At 33.2% G+C, this 27,174-nt stretch overlaps 1 protein-coding gene across 1 annotated transcript in view; it reads left to right on the top strand.

Moving 5' to 3' along the window:
• The window catches only part of LOC136844435 (cell adhesion molecule 2-like), an 855,447-nt gene that overhangs the window by 743,009 nt on the left and 85,264 nt on the right, over positions 1-27,174 (top strand). Inside the window, exon 10 of the mRNA XM_067113665.1 lies at positions 13,452-13,704. The gene's annotated coding sequence lies outside the window, so the exon portion shown is untranslated. The remainder of the gene's footprint in view (positions 1-13,451; positions 13,705-27,174) is intronic.

Here is a 27,174-nt window from a genome sequence, read left to right on the forward strand (position 1 = left end):
AAAATATTTCTTAAAATCTGAAAACAAGTGCAGACACAAACCTGTTACATTTGATATCGTGATACATAAGATACAAACATTTCTTGAATGAAATTTAAGTATTTAAGTATTTTCATATGATGAAATATACAAAGAAGAATTGTTCTGTTATTTATATTCAGTCTTGCTTCATTTTCATAAAAAAAGATAACAGATTCTTGGAAACTTAACTTACTATGAAAGGAACGTATGATGAAATTTTATTTTTAAACAAATGATACCTTACCTGTGGTCGGTGAAATTTATCAATAGCAGTTCTGCAAGTCCATTAGAAAAATGAAATTGGATGGTCTAAAGTAATATAACCTTGTTTGCACTATGAATGAAAATATTAAACTGTAAGATTTTGTTGACGATCAGAATCATTTGTTTAAAAATAAAATTTCATCATACGTTCCTTTCACAGTAAGTTAAGTTCCAAGAATCTGTTTTTTTTTTTTTATGAAAATGAACCAAATCTGGATATAAATGACAGAACCTTTCTTCTTTGTATATTTCGTCATTTGAAAATATTTAAATTCTCTATAATTCATTCAAGGAATTTTTGTAGCTTATGTATTACGATATCAAATGTAACAGGTTTGTGTCTGCACTTGTCCCCAGATTTTAAGAAATATTTTATCAAAATTTATCTTAGACTTTAGATATTAGTTTAGATGTAATTGCTGTGCCTTGAGACATATAAGAATATTTTTTTATATGATTTGTTCAGTGTCACATATAAAAGTAAAAAGACGTAAATATTTGTGAAACTCATACTAATAGAACCATTCCCTCTAGAAATTACAGATTCTCAATAAGTTTTATTTTTAGCGGTGAGGTTGCTTACCTCATTCCCTTCCCTACACTATCTGCAACCCATCTAAGTTAAAAACTAATCGTGGAGGCGAGCTTGATAAAAACTCACCTAATGAATGCATTTTATTTCAAAGCCCTTTGGAGCTTTTTTTTTTATTAGTTAAATGATTCATGGATGTGATACTTTTTGCCATAACATGAAATATCCTTCATTCAAAAGGAATGATTTAATTTAATGACATAATTACTACTAAACGTTTTTATTCTGCTAATTGATGTTAATAGTAAACACGATAACGTGGAAACACGGAAAGGTTTCCGTCAATCTTAATGACTCATGAAGATAATCCGGTGAAAGTGAAGTGCATGGATCCCATCCGTCTAGTACTGCCATATTCACTCCTCTCTCTCTCTCTCTCTCTCTCTCTCTCTCTCTCTCTACTTAGTGTGTTCGTTCCAGATAGTATTATACTAACATGACGAAAAGACGGTGCAAGGGCAAAGACGTACACAGAATTCAGTCAGTTACCATTTGACGTTTTAAAACCTCCATCATTGTTATGCCGTTTCTTTGTTCAAGATTCATAACGGCGCTCTTTACTTGTTCATATCTCAAAGGAAACAAATGCCAGTTGTCTTAATTTTCTCAAGAGAAGTTGATATGGTTCATAACCTATCCATTTCATGAATTTATCTGTGCAGCATTTCAAACTACATTCATGGGTGTCAGTACGATTAATTGTTGTATTCCTTATACCTTTATATTTATCAGGATTTAAGGTAGCGTAAAGTAAAATTTTAACCTAACTTCCTCAATAGGATTCATAATGTATCATCAAAGCAAACTAAACACAAAATTCAAAGTTTATTTTAAGGACCCAGTAAAAATTTGAAATGATTATAGATTAGAAAATCGTTATTACCTCGCTAAAGACATCAAAATCAGTCATAAACCGAGTTTAAAAATCCAGACCCTAGGAAGACCTAAAGGTCGCCTGTGCTGCAAAATGTCCAGAGACCGAATATTTAATCAGCGCAAAGGCACTCTCTACCCAAGCAAGGACCTAGGAGAAGTAGACAATGGCCACTGATGAATAAGCAAGTAGAGCTATTAGGTCCTCATAAGCACCCCACCCATACCTCAGAAGAACGTCTAGTTAATAAGTTAATGCCATTGAATTTTATCATGCCATGAATGGGGCTTTGACTCTGCACCCGCTGATCAAGAGTAACTGACGATCCCACTGAACCGTCACTGGAGTTATCGAAAATGACGCACGTTCATTTACCAAAAAAAGGCTATTTGTAACTTTTAATGTCAAGTGAATTCCAGTTCCATTTACGCCACAAGAATTCGTCATTTCACTTTGTTTGCATTGGAAGAAGTCAGGTTTCATTTTGACTTACCATTTTACGCTTTTAATCAGTTTATGGTCACGAAATTCGTTTTTATAATTCTCGTGCATCCGTTTGAAAGACACATAGTTATTTACCAGATATTACTTAGCTCTCTCTCTCTCTCTCTCTCTCTCTCTCTCTCTCTCTCTCTCTCTCTCTCTCTCTTCTCTCTCTCCTCTTATTTTTTCGTTATATTACTTGATCTTTCAGCAGGAAACTTTGCACTGTACCATGTTCGTGTTTATTATAATTTTTTCACGTCCTGACTTCAACTTATGATTATCCTGCTGTAGTTCATGAAATTTCATTCTCGTCTCTGTTTGAAGCTAAACAAATACAAATTATAAAACGAGACAGACAGACAGACAGATAGACAGACAGACGGTTGCACTGGTTTCTATCAATGTCAGAAGGGTCTTTACTGTTTAATTTTAGCCTTGGTTGTGATTTATTGTTGTCTAGATTTCTAACCACCGCAGGTTCAGCCTAATATTCTGGAAGATGTTTATTGATAAAGGGTCAAATTCAGTTACATGGAATTCTTAAAGGAATTCAGTTTTCTTTCTTTTTTTCTTGTTGTAGACATACAGAACATAAGTCTTCTTTAATCTTAAAGGCAATGGGAATGAACAGAATTAAGAAATATTCCAGTATGACTTCGAATATGCTAAAAGGAAATAACTTCTGATAATTCTTTTAGAAGTTATTTTCAAAAGAGTATAAGAAAGATTCCTTAACTGACGTAAGAAAATAACGTGGGTAAGCCTAATGTCAAAAATCCTAAGCAATAAATGAATGAATGAATGAAGAATAAAAAAATAAATAAATAAAATAAACTAATGAATGCAAGTTCCTTGCTAATAATCTGTACTACATGTAGTTAATAAGAAGTGACGTCTTTATGTTGGCTATGAGACACTGATTTTCACGCGGGTAAAAAGATCGAAATATATCAAAGGTATCATAAGCTGCTGGTATGGTATTTTACACAGTGTTGTGAGTTGGCACGTAAACTTACTAAGTGTTTGAATACCAGCATTCTTAATTTGAACGAACGAATGGCCAAATATATAATTCCAGGAAAATGCAGAAAATGGAACAAAAAACTGCACTCACCTTCGTGAAAGTCGTAAACACTGAATCACCTCTGTTTCATAACTAAGAATGCAGATATTTGCTTAATGAATATATTTTGTACCAAAAAATTATATTATTTCATGCTATGAGTAAATTAGACAGATTACTCTCGAAACGACTTTTTGATAACTACAGGCAACTAAACAGAAGTTTTATTGGATACAAAAGTGAAATCATAATTAGCACCGGAAAGAACACCGGTCATTCACGTCATTTTCTCATTAATCTAAACCACGAGGAAAGTTTACGGACACAGTTTTCAAATAGCTAAGAAATAGCCATTACATCACCTCTTCTTAATAATTTAAACAGTAATTCAGCAAATCCTATAAATACAAAGATATTTCTTCATAAAAATTATTGTACGCTTTGTTAAGTATATTTTAGTTTAAACAGACCACTGAGCTGATTAACAGCTCCCCCAGGGCTGGCCGGAAGGATTAGATTTATTTTACGTGGCTAAGAACAAACTGGTTGCCTAGCAACAAGACCTACAGCTTATTGTGGAATCCGAATCATATTATGACGAGTTATTAATTTCTATCACCAGAAATAAATTTCTCTAAGTCTTCATTGGTGCACGCTTTGTACAAGAACAAAATTGGATATAGTTTTTTCTTTATTCTTTAGAGTATGAAAGCATCAACAAAGACCTTTCCAACACCATATATAAACTAAAACAAGCACAACAACCTCCTTCCTCTCCCCCCAACCCTTGCCTCTTAGATAATTTAATCACTCTTTTCATTTCATGATAATGAGATGGTAATGGAAGTGATGAGAATGAGACTGGAGCATGTTCAGGTAAACGCTCATTATAATATTGCCCCTTCTCCGGAACCTGTATGTCATTGACAACGAAATGAATAAGCGCTGGACAATTACAGAAACATTTTAAGCCCCGTATTTGCATCAGTACCCTCGTTATGTAGTCCTGAGCGTGACTTAATTGAAGGAGGGGGGGGGGGTGTTTAAAGGTAACTGGTATAATAACAAATTGGTGAATTTTTCAGAAATCTGATACGTCACAATAAGGGATCATCATCTAGCGAATACCAAGCATGAACAATAAAATGTCTAATGAATTTATAAGTGCTCTTTCAGTTGCAAATGTTGACAAACCAATCAGTTACCAATGTACTACTCAGACATTTAGTACATGTTATTTCTCAGAAAGGGGAGGTATTTAAAATATTATTGTCAAACATATCAGGCGGTAAATCAACGAGCGATGGATATTCTTACATTAGAGTTTTACTACTCTCTCTCTCTCTCTCTCTCTCTCTCTCTCTCTCTCTCTCATAAGCCTACAACATAAAAACATTTAACTTTTTTTAAAAAGTAACATGTTTGAACTTTGATATGCCAGCGACTACAGGAAAAATACCGAAAATTTTTTTTTAAAATTACTGTCGTTAATGTTCCATGAAGAATGCCGGGGAGGACTGTGGACTTTAGTTTTAAAGCAGCATTAAATATTAACTTCCAAAATAATTTTTTTTCTGTGTGAGATACAGAACTTGTCTGAATCGGGGTAAAGTTAACGGACAAAGTTCTCTGTAACTAATCCAAAAGATAGACTCTTCATTGATGCTTCAAGATTCATTCGCATGCAAATACAAGTGCAAGAAGCTGGACCCGGTAACATACACTAATAACTAATGTAAAATTTCTAGAAAGAAAATTACTTCATAGTCTAGGAACTTTGCTTGCTGTATTTCTGTACCTTTATTTCATAGATACCGCATTCGCACTAGTTATTATGAGATTTAGTTCTGTATTCATTATACTTACGTAACTTTCTTCTTTGTTATTGTTCTCATCATCAATTATTGGCTCCAGTGCAATCATAATCTGGTCAGAGAGAACGAGGAGTATTATAAATAGTTGAAAACCGTAGCCAACTATCCTAAAAGTTAATTATCATGCCATTGAAACCAACCGTTCAAGAAATGGATTCACTATTTACAGTAGATTGCCATGGTGCAAAAATGAACCCGCTAGACTCACTGGCCTCGGCGTATCAAGCGTCAAGGCCCAAAGGACAAATGCTTAGTAACTTTGCCTCACAAACTGAGTCCCAAGACTGATTAGAGCCGAAGGTAAGGAACCATGGCCTGATTTATGGTTCGGGACCTTTCCTGAAAAAAGCGGGACGCCATATCTTAAAAACTATCCACAGAATCTTCTTGAAAATAATTTTAATATGTTTAGCACGCCCAAAATACAGCAACACTTACCTTTGTAGCTTGTTTAGGACAAGCCGGTTGGGGGTTACCGTAAAAACAAACAAAAGACAGCGCGCGCCCGTTCTCACTCGTCTGGCTGGACCATAATACAGTTGGGGAATATGCGGCCCGATTCCTGGCCAAGCATATTATACCTCGCTTTTGTAAATGTCAGAATCATTCTGCTGAGACAGTTTCTCTTAACAGAAGTTGACTTTTTAGGGATAGCACAAAGAGTAGGATTCTAACATAACAGTCAAGGATAAGGAGGGTTAACAATCATTATACTTTATTTCTTACCAGCAATCACTCTTCTGCCAGAATAGATAGCGATTTATTCAAGAAGGATGAATATAAATTAGACAAGACTCGTGTCTGGAAGATGATTAATGGTTGCCAGCGGCACTTAACTGTCACAGATCTTGAAGATAAATATCTAAAAAACATAGAATATTTTTATCTCCAACGTACATTTACTATGCTAAGAAACAATTGATCTCTTCTATAAGTTTTCGGCCTCTGTGGGCTTGTTACATATGAATAGGTTTCATCTTCTTTTTTAATAATAATAATAATAATAATAATAATAATAATAATAATAATAATAATAATAATAATAATAATAATAATAATCTTTAGTTTCCTGCTGTTTTCATGTTTAATAGTTAATCTTGAATATGCAGACATAAGGATTGTCTCTGTCGTATGTACAGTACTTTGACTTCTCTTTTAAATACTCAGTATTGTCCACTAGTACAGCCATACATGAGTCTCTGGAAAAATATGCATAGTTTTATGGATTTTGCTTTGTATTACCTTTTTTTCTGAGAACCTTTGCAACAACTCCCTGTCTGCTGTTTTCATTTTTCAAATCGCCAGTAATTACGAGTATTCATTGCATTACTAACAACCTGCTCTTACGTTCTTTCAAGGATTAAGCTAATTAAATTACCGTTCTCAGTCATACTTAGTTCCACTTCTTTTCCGAGCAACGTAATCTCATTATTTATAAGATGCAAGAACTGCAGTTACGAAACGGTTTATCAAAATCTGCTCTGAATTTCAGTGTTTTGTTATTCACAAAAAGAGAATAACTTATTATGCAAAAATTTAGTAAGAAACATGCGTTCTTTGTAACTGCATCATTAGATAAAGCTCTATTGCAATCCTGTACTATACAGTTACGAAATTATTTATCAAAATTTGCTCTGAATTTCAGTGTTTTGTAATTCACAAAAAGTGAATAACTTATTATGCAAAAACTGATTTAGAAACATGCATTCTTTACAATTTCATCATTAAATAAGGTATATTGCAATCCTATACTATACAGTTACGAAATTGTTTATCATAATCTGCTCTGAATTTCAGTATATTGTAATTCACAAAAAGCGAATAACTTATTATGCAAAAATTGATTTAGAAACTTGCATTCTTTATAATTCCATCATTAGATAAAGGTATATTGCAATCTTATACTATACAGTTACGAAATTGTTTATCAAATTTTGCTCCGAATTTCAGTGTTTTGTAATTCACAAAAAGCAAATAACTTGTTATGCAAATTATTGTTAAAGGAACATGCATTCTTTATAGTTGCATCATTAGATATTGCAATCCGATGCTGTACTGAAATGCAGAATACACTTTTCTTCAGATCCACTTTTACATCTTTATGTTGTTCTTGTTTGGTCTTGTTTTCATATTTTTCTAAAACCTAAACAGATTCAAATTAAAAGCATTTCGTATTATCAGTTACCTCTCTCCTCTTGCCGTGTTTTTACCTCAGCTCAGTGGGAACACTATTTGATAATTATTCTCTAATAATATTATGTAATGGTATATGTGCAGTTTTCATTTATTTTGGGTTGTATTATTTATTTATATAAATTTTTTTGTAAATCCTTGCGACAACTCGCTGTCTCCTGTTTTCCTCACTTAATTCGTCAGTCATTGCGGGTATTCATTTCATTACTAACAACCTGCTCTTATGTTTTTTCAAGGATTAAGCTAATTAAATTACTGTTCTCAGTCATACTTAGTTCCACTTCTTTTTCGAGCAACGTAATCTCATTATTTTCAGGACGCAAGAAATGGAGTTACAAAACTATTTCTCAAAATTTGCTCTGAAATTCCGAGTTTTATAATTCGCAAGAAGAAAATATCTTGTTATGTAAATAATTGTTAAAGAAACATGAATTCTTTACAGTTGCATCGTCAGATAAAGTTAAATTTCTTTTTCATTAGCGCCGTTTTTCAAGCAATGTGTAGGTCTCATGCGTCCCTGTTTCACGAATTTTTTTTTTCAAACCTTATTGCAGTCGAATTAAAGGCGTTTCATACCATCAGTTACCTCTTTCCTCTTGCCTCTTTCTTTCAATACTACTTCTATCGGCAGAGGGTGGCTATTCTGTCAATTTTGTACAGTTATTCTTTCAGCCCGTCTTCCTTTCTGGCTGTCTTGTAGCACGTTTCTTGCCACCTGTTTTTACGTAACTATTTCTTCCACTCTGCTTTACAGTTGCACTATTTACCATAACACCAATAAGGCGTGCAGCTTTCAATAGTCGTGGCTATCCTTTCCTTCAGAATTAAAGCCCTTTTCTATCCTTGCTATATTTTAATGCTATAGCCAAATATCATGAAATGAAACTTGTGAAATATAATATTTTAAAAATGCTACAAAGATAGATAATAATAATAATAATAATAATAATAATAATAATAATAATAATAATAATAATAATAATAATAATAATACTTCGGGAGTAAGAAAATGATGCACGCACAAGCACACCACATACACACACACACACACACACACACACACACATATATATATATATATATATATATATATATATATATATATATATATATATATATGTATATATATATATATATATATATATATATATATATATATATATATATATATATATATATATATATATATATATATATGTACTCACATCATACATGCATACACATGCCTTTTAATTTCTTTTATAAACGTACGCCTGTTATATTTCGAGGCTTCTCGGTTCCCACTGATTGCTTCTTTAACAGACGGTTTCAGAATATGAAACTTCCTACCATGACATCCGAAATCCCCTTTTCCTTAAGCAGAACAAACATTAACGTCGAAGAAAAATGTCCTACTTTATATTCCTGCTCTGTGATTCTGGCAGTTCTTGTTCAAGGAAAAGTTGAATTAAGTAACGATGACGAAGAGGCGTCATAAGTCCATATAACCCTGTCCAGCCGGTAAGCATTATTCATAATTAGTTTGCCCGCGTAAACTCAGCAAGAGCGAAGTAAACAAGATATATACGGCGGTTATACTCTCTCTCTCTCTCTCTCTCTCTTTCTCTCTCTCTCTCTCTCTCTTTGGTTGCAGTTGCAGAGGCAGAAATCTCGGTTCATAGTTGAAGAACCAGCTTACGATTCCCGAACTAGCCGAGGAAAGTAGTGATGTGGGAATTTTCTTTAAAATCTTGTATGATTCTGTTGACATGAGCAATGAATTATATACGACGTTGCAAGTTAACTGCTTTTAATCATATCTGATGGTAGAGAGATGTATAAGACACCAGACGTTAGCGATGAGTTCTTCGTCAAACTGTAGCCATCACACCTTAATTAAAAACTAGAAGGGCCATACGAGGTAATCCTCAACTCAGTGGGACCAAACCAGCTATTAATTATTCACCAAACTCTCCCCAACAATGATATTCTGAGCTGGTACATATGCCTTTGTCGAATTAAGTATCCAGTTAACAGGAAATAAGAGGAAAGGTTTAAAATCAACGGAATATACTGTATTTGGGTAATGAGTTGAGTTTTTACCACCAGAAAGAAGTAAGATCCTTTTAGCACTGGCTTTAAAGTCAGAAGTTTGAGACCCTAAGTCATCAAGATCCTTTTAGTACTGGCTTTAAACTCAGAAGTTTGAGCCTCTAAGTCATCCGACAACCGCGAATATACTAGACTATTTTTTCTTTATCATTATTTGTTTCACAGTCATAGGATGAAAAGTAATAAATATGGCTCACAGTACACTGCACTGTGAGAGAATACAACCACTGGGTTTCTAACTTTCTCCTGTAGAACACAAGTTAGTTTGACCTCCCCCAGTATTTGTCTTCTTTCCGAAGTCTAATGATCGAGAAACGCTTACCGTGTTTCTTTTCGAGACTCTTATATAACCTCTACTGACATTTCCGGTTTAAAAAGTACTTTCTGTCTTTAAAGCATTATTAACGCACCAACAGCTAGGCTCGTGAATCGTAAAACTCTTACTTTTAATTTTAATTAGCTAAAAGCTCATCTTCTAGTTTTTAGTAATATTTTCTGCTTTTCTTGTCTCTTGCCACTAGCCTTACCAAGATGCTAAGTTTGTCTGTTTCTGAGACTTCTATATACTCCACACTACTTTCATTCCATTTACCGTGGAAGGAATGCGGTACTTGCCTTCTTTCTTCTGTGTGAAAGGTAGCAAGATTTTCAACACTACATAATATTCTGTGCATGATCATGCATTGAACATTCCTGATCACTCCTATTTCAAAGCCCCTTATAAAATCTTTCCTCTGTTCTGGTGATAAAAGCCAAAATTCTATGAATGCATATATATTCCCTCTGGTAAGGCACCTTTTGACGACTTGAAAGTTAGCCAACTGATCAAGAGGGAATATAAACATACATACAGATGGTTGCGAATATTCCTCAGCCATTCCGCGAGATCATGAGAGATTGATGATAATTATTATTTCCTCTCTCGTTCACCTTTGCATCGTTGTCATATTTTCATTGTTTCAGTATTCACCTCAACCACGCCCACTCCTTCCACATTGAGCCAGCTTTTGGCACTCCCCGGGTTGCTGGGGCTTGAATTACAAGACTTGATAAATTGGTTTAAGCCAAGGTACGCGATCTAGTGCTACCCTCTATCAGTAATTGCGACTAATATCTTTATTTCTGATTTCGGTGACTTAAATGCTAATCGTAGTTCATATTGTGATCTGTCCTTTGTTGCTGCCTCCAGTAAAATCAATAAAAACTTTGTTCTCTTTGTACCAGGTACGTAGTGCGTGATCATTTTTCACCGGTCTCCCTATTCCTTCGTATAACTCAATTTCCATGCCAGTATTTCAGATACTCATGTTGTCACAAAGGAGCATCTTCGATGATAATATCATTTCCGTTGCCAGTAAAGCATAATTTGTAAATCATTCCCGATAAAACCTTGTACGCGCTTTTAAAATAATTACGATCAGGAAGAGACGGATACAGACTTAGTGAAGTTGCTCTCTCTCTCTCTCTCTCTCTCTCTCTCTCTCTCTCTCCAAAGTTAATGGACGTTTTACTACTTTCAGAAATTATAACACGTATCCTAACTTAGCTTTCAGTAATTCCCCATAATAAAACAAAATCTTATTTTCTGATTTGCATAGGCATCAGATTAGCAGCAGTTATCTTTAATTCTTTCAATAAAAGAAGAGTTCGACTTAAAGTTTGATATAAAAGGATTGACTTCAATAGATTTTAAAACACTGAAATTAAATAGGCTACAAAAATTAGATTGAAAATAAAAATTAAGTCGACTTCATAAATTTTGGGGGGTCAGAAAAACATAACTTTTAATATTACCTCTTATATTTCTGAAAGTTAGAGGAAAGCAATTGTTGATCTAATATCCAAAACTTTCACATATGCTATTACGTGTTTAGTCAAACCTAGATATGAAATGCAGATACAGTATATTTTACCCCACAGACTTCGCCGTAGATTTACATTTTTTTTTCTTTACAAAATCGTTAAATTTGAAAATGCAAAACCATGTAAAAACGAAAAATCAAGTTTATTTTTTAGTATAATGAGCAGCAATTGGAAGCACATTATAATACGAATATCGTATGCGCTCTATGACCAGTACACAGCCGGAAAAGATCATTATTAAAAGTGTACGCGAACACTTTTTTTTAAAGTGGGTATATTTTATTTAAAGTAAACGATATGTGTGATCACGTAATGACCGCTATTCTACGACATGTATTCTGTTCTTCCTAGCTAAATAATTACTTTATTAAAATTAGGAATCCCCATAATGCGCTCGCAGAATATTCATTATTTTTTAATTATTTATCAAAGTAAGCATATTCAGACTTATTGCTGCAGATCTGGGTCATTTCCTAGCGGCATAACACACTGGTGACCGATCTTTTGTTTTAATTTCGAATTATCCTATTACCCGACGTTGATCAAAAAGGTAATAAAAGATTAAACAGGATCTGACCTTTCATGTCTAATAAAAAAACTCCAGCACTATTGGCAATAAAAACTACTTCCATTTTTTTTATCTAATAATCAACTTGATTCTGGTGTTTAATTTTTGTTTTGACTATTCTTTTTTTTTTGCGTATTCTTCACTGCTCTATTAATTAGCGCTAGTAACAATAAGAGGGATAAAGTTCACATAAAATTATAGTTTTTAAATCTTGGTGAATGGGACTAGGTTGCAGAGTACATATAGCTGATGATTAGTTTAGATTCAGCTGCCAGGGTATTTTCATGAGCTTATGCCCTACGGCTGCTCGTAAGTATGGTAAGATGTTTAAGGGAATGATAGACCAGATATGGACCTATGAACTCTGTCATCTAACAGAAATGAGTGCAATCAAAACAATGTAGTGTGGTGTTCAGTTTACAGAGGAGGTATTTATTGATTTGTGAAGTTTGGGCTTCATTAGTAGATATATAGATGGGATTACAGTAATATATTTCCATTTTATTCATTTTAATGACTACCGTGAATCTTCATTTAATATGTGATTTGATCCTTCGAACCTAACTATAAATAGCAGGATGAGCCACAGAAAAATGAAAGATTATGACACCAAATACCGTCATGATTTATTGTTTATAATTCCTCTCTGAATATGCTATGACTGAACACGGGAACAACAAGTAAGGGGAAAAATATCTCAAGAATACAGATCAGTATTAAGTATTAAGATTGGGAAAAAGTGGAGACTTTTTCATTCGCTAATCCACTTATTTAATAACCGAGAGATGAAATGCCCATGTATTGCATTGGATAGGTGAAAAGGTGTGGGCGTTCCCGCCTGCAGTGTAGAGCCTTTTTTAATTTTTGCAGTTGAGGAAGGTTAATTAACAAATGATTATCATATCTACATATATACTGTATATATATATATATATATATATATATATATATATATATATATATATATATATATATATATATATGTGTGTGTGTGTGTGTGTGTGTGTGTGTGTGTGTGTGTGTATGTGTGCATGTAAATAATGTGTGTGTATATTAACAAATAAAGAGAGGAATTTAGTTATATACCCTTCTAACCCTGAAGATTGCATAATTCCAAGGCTTAGATGTTTAACGTATTATTTATTTATAGTGCTGCACTTCCTGTAATGTTCAAATAAATAAGACCAGAGCATATCCTTCTATGTTCGCATGCGCACATGGAGATCAGCTCATTGTGTTGCTTTAGCTCATCAGAAACAGTCAATGCAATTAGCATAATCCCTTTCAGCAATGAAGAGCTCTGTATATAATTAACACCATACCATTAATAGTGACAGAGTGGGATGGAAGGTCTGGTACAAACCAACATTACTGGAACAATTTTATGTTGTCCTTCTTTAACCAACTATGTAATTCTTACATATTCTAGTCAGTAAATCACCATATTCATACTTTATATCAATGAGTTCGTTATCAACCGCCTTTTGTAGTTATAGATTGCATATTTTAAATAGATTTTAAATAGTTTAGCAATCACTTTATCTTATGATTCTCTCACACAGGAAGGAGCATCGTGATTTACGTATCCGAAGTCAAAAAGAGTTCATGGAATCTTAAGCAAGGTTGGGCAAGCACAGACAATCCTTTTGGCAAGCACAGAAATAAGAGGGCCGTATCAACCAGCTTATAAATACCTTCTATAGTAGCGTATGAAGAATTATACCGTGAATTTTGCAAGGGACCCGACAAAGGACAAGACCAAGCATGGAAGATTTTTCACTGATAATTTCATCTCTAATGGCCAGGGGAATACAAGTAAGTTCTCTTGGATATATATGTTCATAAATTATTTTTTTTACTGTTAATTTTTAGAAACTCAGACCAAGTGGTTCATCAGGTCGAGATTTCACATGAATGCTTGCACAAAAGCAGCTATAAGGATGCAGAGATGGTGCGGCCGGGAGCAAACATGTAAGTAGAAGCGAATGAAGCATTAGTAAGCGTACCAAGATCTGACAAGTTCAGGAGAAGTTCTGCTAATTTTTTCATGTGTATACTAATCACTCTGAAATGGGTTAGATTCGATTTATTTTTCGTTCATTTGTTATTATTGCCTACCTATGAAGTATTTATCACAGTATATCTAAAATAGTGTTTTATCTTAGCAAGACTTTTGCGCAATCGCATTACTTTTCTTATCGTCATACACTAAGTGTATACTTCCTATATACTTCCTATATCTAATTCTCATACAGGCATTATTTCTGTTAAATTTGTAAGACTGTTAATTCGTTCATGAATAGACAGCATCACTCATATTTCATTCAAATTAATTACGTATTATATGTTAATTTTAACTTGGCTTTCACAGTTTATATCTACCAACTTTATTTTATATGATATTATCCACTGTTTCCTATCAACGTTTACACCAATCATGACTATGACATAAAAAAATGCTGATTTTTACATATTAGTAAGTCAAGGTACATTTTAATCCAGAACATATTTGTTTATATATTCTAAACAGGTAACTGATATTGGATGAAAAATTCATATTTGAGAATTGAATTTATTAAAAGATGTTAAAACACGACCATACAAATCTACTGGCCACACGTTTCATCCTGTAGACTAGGTGAGATCGAATTATGTGTGAAAAATTTATTTACTTTAAATAGTCTTATTTATAGTTTCCATTGAGAGGTTGATACTAAACAAAAAATATTAGGTTATAATATTGCCAGTTATGGGGGATTATGCAGATTCCTTGTATGTCTATAATTTAAACGCTTCCATTTATTTTTTAATTACCACTTCCCCGTTTCGTTTAACATTGCATCCATCAATTTCCTTCCCAGAGAAGCAAAGTACGTCTAATAAATTATACGCCGTACAATTTATTTCTCACATTTGCCTACAGTAAGCCTAATTCGCTTTGTTGTCAAAAACATGGACGTCCCACCGAACGACCAAATTCTTAATGAGCAGGCACCTGTGAATATACCTGAACCTCGTTTCTGGTACTTCGATTATCGCCTCGTTTTCGAAAAATGAGAACTGATAATTAGACTTATATGTTAAGAGAGCAAAAGAATGACTGAAGATTATGCCTTTTTTTAATCATCAAGAAAGATTACTTTACTATTGTTTTCGTGTTGAAAAGGAAGTTTATTTTTTTCTTCTAAATTTATAATCATGCAAGACGTAAAATTGATTTATTTATTTTATCTTTTTTTTTTTAGTTGTAAACCTTAAAAAAATCTTGGTCTTCGTTCTCGATCAAGAAAAAGATAGTCTTCTTATATCGTTAATCATCTAATTAAAAAGAACTCTTAATTACATCTTCCTCTCTAAAAAAGATTAAAAAATTTGATTTTGTTTTATATGAAAAAATATGCGGTTTTCTGGTTGATCATCAGTTTGGAGAAATACGTTCTTAGATAGGTATTTGTTTCTTGTTTTCCCTAGAGCAAAATTTTGCGATACCCTTTTTTTTTTTTTTTTGACTGAGGAACGTACTGTTGAAAGCTTTGATACATTCATTAGCAAGAGGAAAAAGGTCTATTTCTTCCTAAAATTTATCAATTAAGGTAAAAAAAAAAAACACACACTGTAAGGCTACTGCGTGAGGAGGAAACACAAATTAAAAGACAAAATTCAGTATTTGCAGACTGCTTAGCAGCAGGCTCTTGTTATTGAAATGCTGACTGACCTCAGTTAGTCATCGTTTCCCTTTGCATGACTTGATTCAGTTGTGGAGAGGCTAAAATTATGACTTTCCTGCACTTTTCTTTATATTGAAAATGTGTACAAAATGACAACTGTCATAACATATGGATTGTAAGTATCAGTAATATATATCTTGTTATAGAAAGTTATTATTATAAGATCACAGGAGTAAACGACATACAGTTTTGTTATCTAATGTTATTCGAAGTTCAAACACCATTGTTAGGAAGAATTAGAAATTATTATTACTGAAAAACTTGCATAAATCTACAATAACATGCAATTCGCTTTTATTAGAATTGCAGCTGTAAAGAGAATTACAAACATAATTCACAGGTTTTAATGATAAATTCTGTTACAAATATACTATCTGGGGATTAATGAGGGTAAACAGTTGCGTTGAAAGTACATACAATATTTCTATTTAACGCGATCTGGATTTAAACATCATCGCTATATAGAATAAATATTGTCACTAAAACTACATAAATTAATGGTAGCCATGTAATTTAGTTTCTCGGGTATGAAGAAAAAATTTGAAGAAATAGTATTATTCAAATACATGATTCATATTATGAATGACATATAATTTTCTTGAAAAGTGCAACTTAGCTGAAATGATATAGCTGTTCAACAAAACAAAGATTTTTAAACATAGGAGTTTGAGTTACATTATCTCAATTTCTAATTCTATATCCGTTCCATATCTAGTCTTAATACATGAATGAATATTAAATGAATTCAGCATAAGGGAAAGGCAACAATATTAATCAACTTAAATTAAGCTCTATAGGGGAATGATGCCTCGTAGTACAACTCACGTAGGCATTACTAAACGGTGTTTGCAGCCTTCCCTCGGCCCCTAGCTGCACCCACTTTTCAACATTTTACATTACCTCCATTCCCTCTTCCTTTCTCCAATCTTGCTGTACAGTTCCAACTTTAGATCCTTGAACTTCAATTCCCTCATTTTCCATATCTCTTTATCTCGCTCCCCAGCAACTCCAAGTCACCCTTTAAACTGTCTGAAGCTCTGAAGGACCGAAAGTGCGCCAGTGCTTTTCTGGGCAGCTTGAATCTCATATATCATACATCAACGAAAATTGAAGAAAAATCGTGGACACACCGTACACAGAAATACTTGTTTCCTATTTAACAAAAGTCAAGGCTTTAGATTATAATTTATATCAATAAATAAATTATAATTTATACAAATAAAGTAAGAAATATTATGCTAAACATAAATATTTGCAGAGAACAACCTAACGGAAGGAAACAAAGGGAGATGACCTTCCCGCCTCTATGCTAGACCTCTGAACGCCTCCCCCAAAATTTTGTCAAGAGAAATGACGAATTATTCATGAAGGATGAGTATAAATGAGAAGATTATTCATGATATAAAGATGAGTAATGGTCGCCGACGGTACTTAGCTGGCAACATTCATAACGATAAATAGCAGGAGAATCATTATAGCAGCCCTATCTCCCATTAGCATTCAGTCTATTCAGAGACTGGTTTATTGATAAATTGCTTTTATTTTTGTCCCCTGGTTCTGTTCCCGGGTATGGAATATTTCTGTTTGTTACCAGAATTAATTTTCTTATTATATTTTCTCTATAATTGGTTGGTCTTATTCACAATATTCTCTTCGGTTAGTGTTTTTATTTTCTCCTTTTCCGTGTCTTGATTAAATCTGAGGTACAGTAAAAAGGAAATCTCTTTGTTTTGTCCCATTGTCCTTGAAAACAAGGAAGAAAAGTAAAAATTAGAGTTTATTCTCTTTTTGCTTCCTTCCAGTAACGTATTGACAGCTGTCCATTAAATTTGTTCATATTTGTTTCCATTTTAATTACTTTAAAAGCGTTCCAGTCCTCTTGTATACAAGGATTATGTTAATGCAATTACTCTTCTTGGAAACGCCTAACACGAATTTGCCAAAAGAATATATATTTTTTTGGTCATAAGGAAAAACTCTGTAATGGCCTATAGACGAAAAGTTTACTTAAACCATGCCCTATAAGATTAATTTATATGATGGCCCTACTGTATAAAATATAATATCTACATGTATATAAAATATTAAGTATACAACACACACACACACACACACACACACACACATATATATATATATATATATATATATATATATATATATATATATATATATATATATATATATATATTGTTTTGGGACAACACCACAAGAACGAGGGAATAATCTCTTAAAGTATTGTGTTTTTTTTTTATTTTATTTGTCTTCATCATAATGGGTCAAAACAAGTGCTAAAATAATAGTGAACGTGAGAAAACTATATCTATTCATTACCGTACAGAAAATTACCAAAAAATAAAGTACATGAAAACGTAGGAGGGCTAACCCCTTAAAATATATAGATTTTATTGAGATTTATGCGAGCTAGTACACACAAATATTTAAGAGAAAATTTCAAAACTTTCAGGATTCTCAATTAAGAACTTGCTACTTTACGAAAGTGGTCTTTGTAAAGCATACCTTTTTTAACAATGAAACCCATTCAAGTGTCGTTGAATGACGAATAGCTGTGATTAATTGCAGGATGTTCAAACAATAAAAAATCAAATTATAAATGTTCATAATTACGATTTGGAGATGCCTAAATCAAAAGTTGTTAATTGTTTACGCAGAGAAATATTTGCTACAAATAGTAGAGATATATGATTTTTAGCACATACAAAACTACAATACCTTGCATTCATATACATAGACACACACACACACACACACACACACATATATATATATATATATATATATATATATATATATATATATATATATATATATATATATATATATATATATATATGTTTGTGTGTGTGTGTTTGTGTGTGTATGTGAATGTGTAAGTATATATATGTATATATATATATATATATATATATATATATATATATATATATATATATATATATATATATATATATATATATAAACGTTAGCCATTCCGCATTAAAGCATAATACGGCATTTTTTGAGCGTTTGGGTACATTTTACTCAATAATTTAATATATACTGGTAATAATTACCTTCACTTTTTAAACCGTTCTTTCCACTTTTATAGCATTTATTTAAATTTTTATCAACATTTATTAACATACAAGAAGCATTCTAGCTAAAACAAGTAATGTATATAATGCGCAAAATATACTTGATGTGTTAAACGTACGATGCAATTATAAAATTATTTTAAATTTGCCGTCATTTTCATGGTACGATTACGCTACTGTTTTTAATACATTGGTATAAAACTGAACAAAATACTGTTTGCGCATTTTAAATCAAGACCCGTTCAACTGCCTTCTTATGAAAATAAAACAGGTAATCTGACAAACACACAACTCTACTATTTAGTTTAAGAGGCTTTTTCCCTTAATGGGTTGACGCCAAAGGGTGCTAAATATCCGATTTTTAACAAGCCATTTTCTTATTAGATAAGTATCCCAATTACATTACATACTCGTACATATGAGTCAATAAGGTTGGAAAGAGCCTTGTAAAAATATGCTCTGAAAAGTGTTTGAATATGGAAATAGGTGTTATCCAGAAAAAATTTTTGAGAAAAAGTTTGCTAGATTACGTGTTAATACAGAACTGATTTAAGCGCACATTAAAAACTGTTATGGTGAGAAAAAAGTGGCTTGGAGCATATCTGATAATTATTTATTAGAGGCGAGGGGTAAGATAGGTTTAGGAAGTCAGAAATCATATGCGGGGAAAATGGATGAGTTGTGGGAGAGGGCTAATGAAATGGGTTCGAAGGGGAGTTGATGATGAGTCTGTAGAATTCAGGGACGGTGCCTCAAGGTCAGCTGAGAAATTTCGTGGGTATAGGAGAGTGGAAGAGGGAAAAGATACAGTAACAGGTGGGATGAGGAAAAGAGAGGCTTGTTGAAGGAAAATAATAAAAGAGTTTATTTGTGGTGCAATGCAGGCCAAAGGGAATTAAGTCTAGATATACAAGTTGTAGAGATAAGGCAGCCAAGGAAAAAGTCAGAAAGAATAATAAAAGAAATGAAAATAGGGTAAGAATATTTAAGGCTCAAGGGATGTAAATGAAAGATAAAGGTTTATGAACAAATGGATTTCACAACAGAAGATGCAAATGGAACGATGATTTCTGAAGTAAATGCAGTCGATGGCGCGATATTACCAGGTAAAAAAAAAAAAAAAAAATTATAGGCTGGTGAAAAGTGTGTATAATTAGGAAGTGTTCTAAGTATGGTGAAGAAGTGAACCAGAAGATTAGTTCATAGATGGTATGAAATAGGTATTGATAAGGAAGAGTTCTTCCATCAAAGAGGCATAGCTTGCAGCCCCTCCAAGAGGGTTCAATATGTTGTTGATGAGTTTCGTATATATGTCTGCAGTAGCTTATTGATGTTGATGCTTTGTTTTCAGGACGTTTTTCCACGATTCGACAGCTAATTTATGGACTGGGTATATGTATATATGTGTGTGTATGTATATATATATATATATATATATATATATATATATATATATATATATATATATGTGTGTGTGTGTGTGTGTGTGTGTGTGTGTGTGTGTGTGTTTAAGGGGAAAAACGAGAGTAATAAAAACAAAGTATATTACAAGCTGTCTAAATACAGTTGTGTTCTACTTCAAGAATATCCTTAAACGAAATTTGGGGTTAACGGAAACCTACGTTCTTCACATCATATATATACACTTTAGCTGAACAGGGCCAGCAGTAACCGCGAATGAAAATTCTCATTATATTCTTGGTCCGTGATTCCGTCATTTTTTTTGGTTCCAGGCTAAGTTTAATATGGAAACGACGGCCAAGAAGCGTCATAATTTCTCATAAATTTGGCAGTTGTTTTAAACCTTGCTTGAGCAATGTAAATAAGGTCACGAGAAACAATATAGACTCCACTCTGTTTTAGTTTTCTGTAAAAGAAAACTATTGAGATAGCTATTTGTCTGTCCGTCCAAGTTTTCTGTAAAAGAAAACTATTGAGATAGCTATTTGTCTGTCCGTCCACACTTTTTCTGTCAGCCATAAAATTTTAAAAACTACTGAGGCTAGAGGGCTACAAATTGGTATGTTGATCATCCACCCTCCACTCATCAAACATACCAAATTGCAGCTCTCTAGTCTCAGTAGTTTTTATTTTATTTAAGGTTAAAGTTAGCCATGATCGTGCGTCTGACAACGCTATAACAGCCCACCTACAGGCCGTGGCTGAAAGTTTCATGGGCCGCGGCTCACACATCATTATACACTGTACAGAAAACTCGATTGCGCCGAGGAAACTTCGGCACATTTTTCACTTGTTTTTATCTAAGGTTGAAGTTAGCCATGATCGTGCATCTCGCTCCGCTATAGGTGCCAACAACACAGGCCACCACCAGCCCGTGGCTGAAAGTTTCATGGGCCGTGTCTGAGAGTTTCATGGGCCGCGGCTGAGAATTTCATACAGCATTATACTTGTTGTTTCTGTTTCTATGTCTTGAGTGTATCATGCTCTGTAATATTCTGCAAACCTTGAAGGAATTGCAAAAATAACATGCACAAAAATCTGATGGACACGTGTAATAATAGTGACTGAGAATTAATAAATGCGCAGGAGACTGATTCCAAATGCTTTATTCCTGGAAATGCAAAAGCATCTATTATTGTTTTTTAACCCTAAGCAAGATTATGTTAGATTGTAGCGTGGTATTACCGTAAACATTACACCTGACATGAAGATACAGATTTTAGTGATAAAGGATGAAATTGTCAGGAGAAAAATTATTAATGATTTAAAAGAACTCATGAGAAAAATTATTAATGATTCTGGAAAATATAGTTATTATAATGTCAACAACAGGAAGACCAACATCGTTAATAATAATAATAATAATAATAATAATAATAATAATAATAATAATACTGATGGTGATGAAAATAATAATGACGATAATACTAAGTTGCACTTTAATAAAGAAAAATAAAAGCCTACGTTCCGAAAAATTCTGCTAAGACAAAAATATTCTAAAGATTTAGTATATAATATATATATATATATATATATATATATATATATATATATATATATATATATATATATATATATATATATATATATATATTATAGAAGGTCAAATAAGGTCATAACCCTTACCACATCTGTTATAAGGTCATTGACGTAGTGCTTATATCTCCGAAAGAAATCACGGTAACGTTGGCTAGCGTGAACACTGGCCTAGTGCATTCTCTCTCTCTCTCTCTCTCTCTCTCTCTCTCTCTCTCTCTCTCTCTCTCTCTCTCTCTCACACACACACACACACACACACACACACACACAGCTCTCTCGCTCAGCTCCTCTCTCTCTCTCTCTCTCTCTCTCTCTCTCTCTCTCTCTCTCTCTCTCTCTCTCTCTATCCAAATCACCAACTGAACCAAGGTAGAACAGCAAAAATATGCCTAAAAAAATATAATTTATTCTGTAGTCTAACAAGGCAAATGGTTTGGAATCAAATAGAAATGAAATGGGAATATCTACATCCCAAAAATGGTAACCCAAAAAATAACCAAGTTAGAACAACATAGTGCTATCAATTCCCACTAAAAGTGTCTCTACAATTTTCAAGTCAAAATAAGTCAAACACGACCGAAGTCATGATAAGTCACATTCCCCGCCATTTATTTAACCTCTATTTCAGTACATTGTAGGAAACAAAGGAAAAAACAGAACTTTAAAAAAATGGGCATAGAGAAGAAATGAATGTGGGATATCTCCCACGTTACCAACCCCAAAAGAAATACACATAATTAAACATGGCAAAATCAAAATTCAGGAAAATCAGTAAAAATCAAAGAGACATGGAAAATAAAAATAAATGGGGAAAAAGATATTCAAAGCATGGTAACAGCGCAAAGCATCAGCACATATTAAGCAAAGTTATTAAAACCCATCCAGGTTTTTGAAAAACAAATTCTCACCTCACCTCACAGGCAGTACACAAAGTCTTTCAGCAAAGCGGATTACTCAAACTGGAAAATTCACATCTTTCTATGACACGCCCATGAGAGCTAACTCGCGAACGAACGGTCTACAGGAACTTGACGATTTCCGGTGATATAGCCAGAGCATCACCCAAGGAACGCTGCCCTTTGTCTCGATGGGAAACGAGACTGACGAAGGGCCTTCGTCAGCACTGACTCGCTGAATATGTGGGCACTGTTTCACATTTTCACATGCCCTGAGTATCTCAAAGAAATGCTTAGCTTAAAAAAAGGAAATATATAACATTATTATTCCAAATGATTTTTATATGAGCACACACACACACACACACACACACACACACATATATATATATATATATATATATATATATATATATATATATATATATATATATATATATGTATGTATGTATATATATGTATATGTATGCATATATGTATGTACATATATAGTATATATAATCACACACACATATACACACACCCATATATATATATATATATATATATATATATATATATATATATATATATATATATATATATATATATATATATATATATATATATATATATATATACATATACGTGTGTGGAATGAAAATCAGACTGAAGCTCACAGGTAATGCGTTGCCATTTACCCATATGCTAAATTTAAGTTTAACTTAGTCTAAAATTCACTGCACAAAAAACAATCTTTTAAATAAGTAAAAAAATCAATTTCCCTACCTAAATTCAGGTGAATTTCAGGTTGATTTACAGCGAATAATTTCCACCTTTACATTTCATTTGCAATGGAAGAAACCATTTTCATTTTGACCTTTTTAGTGTACGTTTATGATTTATTCAATACGAGGTCATGGCCGTTCCAGATCTTTTTCTCCAACTTGGGTAAGAGCTACAAATTTTCCACATTTTCGCTAACATAAATCCCCCATTTTCTTTTTTTTTTTTTTTTTACATTTTGCTATCCACTTTTTTCTTATATTATTTTCATTTCAGGTTCTTTACACGAACCATTTTCGTAAACTGTGTTCGATTAAAGATTTCCACCTCATCTGCCTGTTCAAATTTCACATATTAGACTTTCTTTGCTCTTCCTCACCTGTATCTTTTTACAATTTTATCTCAATAACTAAACTGCTTTTCTTTTTTTTTTGTCCTGAATTTTAATGTATACATTAGAATTCATCATAAAGGCTGTATTTCTTTTAAAACATCGAAATAAAGGCTCACAATGAAAACGGTTCATTACTTTCAAAAGAATGGAGATGAAAGACACGCTAGAGGGGAGCAAAGAAAAAGAAATACAAAGAATTTCTTTTGATTAGATGAGGGAACTGTGATATCTGAACATAGTGTGGATCTTTGATAAAGGCGAAAAAGAGACAATAGCAGCACACACAAGCTGAATTACAATTAACAAAAAGGGCTAAAGTGCCTGTGTCCAAGAGAGAGAGAGAGAGAGGGAGGAGAGAGAGAGAGAGAGAGAGAGAGAGAGAGAGAGAGAGAGAGAGAGAGAGAAGAGAGAATTCCTTTCCTCTGTTTGACAATTAGATCTCTACCAGGGCCAGGTATTTCTGTTGCTGCAAGAAGCAAATGATCGCAAGTTTTATGTGCTGTGGGAAACTGCTCTATATATTTTTAAAACGTAACAACCCAAGGGTAAAATATTTTTGATAAACAACTGAAATTTATGAAGTAAGTGTTGGGTGTTTATAATAATCAGGTTCGTAGCCACTGTTGATGCCTCGATTGCAGCAGCGTGTCTTGGAAATAAAGAAAAACAATTTACTGTCAGTTGCTGAGAGAGCATTATCAAAGTTTTTCAGAATTTCAGTAATGCTAATTATCATCAGAACTTCGACAGGGTCTCATTCAGGACAACTAAACGTAGATACAATTTTATCAGATTTGGACAGCGTATCTCTAGTCTGTCTTGCATTACTTTGATAGTTTTTCGGAAAAAAGAGAATAAATACCACTTTTAGAATACCCAACTGACACTGGGTTGTCAGGGAAAGCAGGATCTATAGGCACCTTCCTTCATTAAATAAATATTATTTACGCAATAAATGATCCACTGGTACACATGAAAAGCCATATTTAACAACACGATGCTAAGTGCATTTTGAAGACCAGAAAAAACGACAAGCAAACATGGCCTTGAATATGACTGATAAAATGTCTTAAATATTCTTTAATTGGATTATTTGTCAATGCTTCTGTTTGTAAAGTTCATATCACAAAAATACATGCCGATCGGCCAAGGCCCGATCTAGTTTAGTGTGTGGTAGACTCAGAGGTTGTATTTGCACTGTACTGCTCTCATCTCAGATTTTCTTTTTTTATTTTATTATATGCATCTGGTCGTGCCTGACACTGCCTCTGAACAAAATGATGTCTGCATCCAGCACTTATGTAAACAAGGATAAGAAAATTACAAGAAAAACGAAGGCATTGTATGTATGTGTATATAAACTTGTGTTTTTATATGACAGCTCTTAGTGAAACTAACCTGGGATTCCTAATTGTTCTTTCCTAACTTGGAGAAAATCTCCAGACTTGTGAGAGATGATCAGGAGGTTTAGGGCGCAGAAGAAAAACAGAAAACAAAACCTCTCCTTCGGAAACTTTTACATTCCAGTTCTAATGGCATATTTTCTTTGGAGATTTCCATTAAGAAATCTCTGCTACAGAAGGATTAATGTATATTATTGTGTGTTATTGTATGTCTTACATCTCACGAAAAAATAGGAACTTTTACTGACGATCTTACTCTGTAAATGACAGACAATATGCCGGGTATTTCCTTCGCAAATTGTGCAATAGGACAGTACTTTCACGGACACTTTTGATTTTCATTCTGTTCTAAAATACTTCACAAATCTCCAATGAACATACGTAGGTTCTTGGAGTAACTTACCTTTGTCTAAGTACACATTTGATATTAAAGAGGTTTTACTTAAGTTTTCAGATTTCAGTGATTAGAGACTGTGTTATGAATGGTCAATAGTTACCTACAGAAATAAATCTGAACTTCCCTGTGGAAATATTATCTTAATATCGTAGCTGTTATATTCAAGACATGGGAATGAGTTTCGAAAATATTATGTATGTATGTATATATATACATGTATGTATATATATATATATATATATATATATATATATATATATATATATATATATAAATACATGTACAGTATATATATATATATATATATATATATATATATATATATATATATATATATATATATATATATGTGTGTGTGTGTGTGTGTGTGTGTGTGTGTGTACGTGTGCCTGTGATCGGTGCGTTTGTGTGTGTACGTGTCTGGGCATTTTAATAACCACTTACACGTTTTCTTACATTTTTTGGATACACCAGCATACATTTAAATGCAGATAGAGAATAAATGATGAAATTTGAACGCAACACGTTAGTCCAGCTGAGGTTACCACTTAGCCTTTTATAAAGGCTGGAGAAGCAGAGTTGACTAACTGATGATATCAACCTTACTAACGGTCGTGGGTTCGAATCCCTACCAAGGAAGGAGAGATCCTCATTTATTTCCCATTTGGATTTAAAGCTTATGATGATAAGTGTATCCAAAAATATAAGAGGTCACTGTGACTATCAAAAATGCATATGTTTCTGGTGAAATTAACGAGTAGATTATATCTGGTTATCAATATATAGATATACAGATAGATGGATAGATAGATAGATAGATAGACAGACAGATAGGTAGGCAGATAGATAGATAGATAGATGGATATATGAGAGACAGATAGAGATAGATATAGATATAGATATCGAAGGATAAACAAGGTTGAGTTATAATTTTACATTTAACCACAATCTAGAGCGTTCTAAGTATCACGTACGTTTCAGTATACGTAACTGATGCTTATGAGAAACAAAATGGCGAAGTTATACAAATGGTAACAAACGCTTTGTTATGCTAACAGGTTCCGAATCGAGCCTAGCATCTTCTCTATATGCAGCATAAACATTACAAATGTCAAGGGTCCTGTGGCTCACGGTTGTAGTCGACGTAGTCAAATCATTCATTATTCATTATTCGATCCTCTCTTAAGATTCACACACAGACGGGATGATTCCTGATGAAAATGTTCACTGTAGGTTCCTTATTCGCTCGAATAATTCCACTGAGACGATGACTGTCTAATGTCCACTTGATTTGTTACTTGGCTGACAACTGGCTACGTACGTCTCCTTGTTTAAGGCATGGAAACTTCAAAACCCAAACAGCCTCCGTTAAATTTATATGTGCCCTTTTGCTCATTTTTAGTTTTCTGTAAAAGAAAACTATTGAGGTGACTTTGTCTGTCCGTCCGCACTTTTTCTGTTCGAACTTTTTCTGTCCGCCCGTGTTTTGTCCGCCCTCAGATCTTAAAAACTGCCAAGGCTAATGGGCTGCAAATTGGAATGTTGATCATCTACCCTCCAATCATCAAACATACCAAATTGCAGCATTCTAGCCTCAGTAGTTTTTA

Source organism: Macrobrachium rosenbergii, chromosome 12 (assembly GCF_040412425.1).
Source record: "Macrobrachium rosenbergii isolate ZJJX-2024 chromosome 12, ASM4041242v1, whole genome shotgun sequence".
NCBI classification, from domain to species: Eukaryota; Metazoa; Arthropoda; class Malacostraca; order Decapoda; family Palaemonidae; genus Macrobrachium; species Macrobrachium rosenbergii.